The following is a 2558-nucleotide window of genomic DNA, read 5'->3' on the forward strand; positions in this document are numbered from 1 at the left end:
AACTTATAAACCTTACAAATGTCCACTTACAAATGTCCAAGTTTCACTGGAGTATTGTTTTATCTCTTACTGACTCGGGGTCTTGGTAGGCAGCCCTGGCTGGCCTTGAACTCCCTATCATGTCTCAGCTCCCTGAGTGCTGGAATTATAGATGGACACCAATGTGTCTGGCTATCTATCGAAGGGAACTAAATGGGGTTTTACATACAGTGTCCTCACCATTGACAAGCTTGACTTTTCAGAGCCTCTGTGAAGATTTCTCATCACCATACAGGTGGTAATAGTATTTGAGATGAGAGTTTCTGTAGATATAAATTAGAATAGGCAGGGGAAAGGAAGACTTAGCTACAGGAAAGAAAACCTAATAACATCTGTGAGGATACAGAGGAAACAAAATCTGTGAAAACTTCCTTTCTCTATGCAGAGTGAATTCTTGTTGCACTGTTGGTTGCTTGGTTTCTTTGGTGGTGGTGGAGGGCATTTTTGTTAGATTTCTATTGCCGAGTTAAACAACATGGACAAAAACATCTTGGGGAGGAAAGGGTTTAAGCAGTGGCCTGGACCCGCCTATGTGAATGCTCACACTTCCAGACCATCCTGTTCTCCATAATGGGATTCTAGGCCAGTTAAAGCTACATATCAGCCCCCTTCTCTGCAGAATCACCAGCCCCTTTCTCTGTGGAATCACTATGGTGGCTGGGACCCTGTACACATACCCTGAAAACTGGAGGGCCTTCAAGGCCCTCATCGCTGCTCAGTACCGCGGGGCTCAGGTCCGCGTGCTCTCCGCACCACCCCACTTCCACTTCGGCCAAACTAACGGTACCCCCGAATTTCTCAGAAAATTTCCTGCGGGCAAGGTTTCAGTCTTTGAGGGAGATGACGGACTCTGTGTATTTGAGAGCAATGCCATCGCCTATTACGTAAGCAACGAGGAGCTTTGGGGATGTACGCCAGAGGCAGCAGCGCAGATGGTGCAGTGGGTGAGCTTTGCTGACAGTGACATCGACCCTCCAGCCAGCACCTGGGTGTTCCCCACCTTAGGCATTATGCACCACAACAAGCAGGCCACTGAAAATGCCAGAGGAGGTGAAGCGAATCTTGGGGCTGCTGGACACTCATCTGAAGACACGGACTTTTCTGGTTGGTGAGAGAGTGACACTGGCTGACATCACGGTTGTCTGTACCCTATTGTGGCTCTATAAACAGGTCTTAGAGCTTTCTTTTCGCCAGGCCTTCCCCAATACCAACCGATGGTTCCTTACCTGCATTAACCAGCCCCAGTTCAGGGCCATCTTGGGGAAGGTGAAGCTGTGTGAAAAGATGGCTCAGTTTGATGCTAAGAAGTTCGCAGAGAGCCAGCCAAAAAAAGGATATCCCGAGGAAAGAAAAGGGCTCACGAGAAGAGAAGCAGAAGCCCCAGGCTAAGCGGAAAGTAAGCGGAAAGAGGAACAAAAGGCAGCTGCCCCAGCCCCTGAGGAAGAGATGGGCGAGTGTGAGCAGGCATTGGCTGCCGAGCCCAAGGCCAAGGACACTTTCGCTCACCTGCCCAAGAGTACCTTTGTGTTGGGTGAGTTTAAGCAAAAGTACTCCAATGAGGACACCCTCTCTGTGGTGCTGCCATATTTTTGGGAGCACTTTGATAAAGATGGCTGGTCCCTGTATGCTGAGTACCGCTTCCCTGAAGAGCTCACCCAGACTTCATGAGTTGTAACCTCATCACTGGGATGTTCCAGCGATTGGACAAACTGAGGAAGAATGCCTTTGCTAGTGTTATCCTGTTTGGAACCAACAACAGCAGCTCCATTTCTGGGGTTTGGGTCTTCCGAGGCCAAGATCTTGCCTTTCCGCTGAGTCCAGATTGGCAGGTGGACTATGAATCATATACATGGCAAAAACTGGATCCTGGTAGCGTGGAGACCCAGACCCTCGTTCGAGAGTACTTTTCCTGGGAGGGGGCCTTCCAGCACGTGGGCAAAGCTGTCAATTGTCGCGCGCCCAATGTCCCGCCAGTAAGAACGACGCGCGGCAACAGGATTCTTCTGCGAGCAAGCCTTTACTGTGTTACAGCTCTTCTTAGTGTTACAGCTCTTCTCAGTGTTACAGCTCTCTTAGTGTTACAGCTCTCTTGAACAGGGACCCCGAGCAGCAAAATCGCTCGGCTTATATAGACAACAGTATGCTAATTATCTCTCAGGGATTGGTGGGGCTTGGATCACCCCACTACTTGTCCTCCAGGGATTGGCGGAGAATGAATCACCTCATTAGCATATTAACGGTCAACTAACACCTGGTGCATAAATCGCACATGTGCAGTACCGCTGTTCACCACTAGAGGGAGCCCTAGCAAGGCGACAAGCCTGCACATGCGCAGTAAGTCATTTATATCCAGACAAGGCTGGATGTCGGCGCCATCTTTGTTTCGCCGCTCCGCTCTCTACAGTCAATCAAGGCAAAATCTTCAAGTGAACATGTCTTGCCAGTCGCCTAGCTGCCTGCACCTGCCCTTCAAGGGAGATGGGGGTGGTTAAAGGAAACTGAACATTGAAAAAAAAAAA

The 2558-nt window shown here is 49.5% G+C and overlaps 1 pseudogene; it reads left to right on the forward strand.

Moving 5' to 3' along the window:
* Positions 1-669: 669 nt before the first annotated feature.
* Positions 670-2262, forward strand: Eef1g-ps4 (eukaryotic translation elongation factor 1 gamma, pseudogene 4; annotated as a pseudogene).
* The last annotated feature ends 296 nt before the right edge of the window (positions 2263-2558 follow it).

The sequence above is a fragment of the Rattus norvegicus genome, chromosome 5, assembly GCF_036323735.1.
Source record: "Rattus norvegicus strain BN/NHsdMcwi chromosome 5, GRCr8, whole genome shotgun sequence".
Taxonomy (NCBI): Eukaryota; Metazoa; Chordata; class Mammalia; order Rodentia; family Muridae; genus Rattus; species Rattus norvegicus.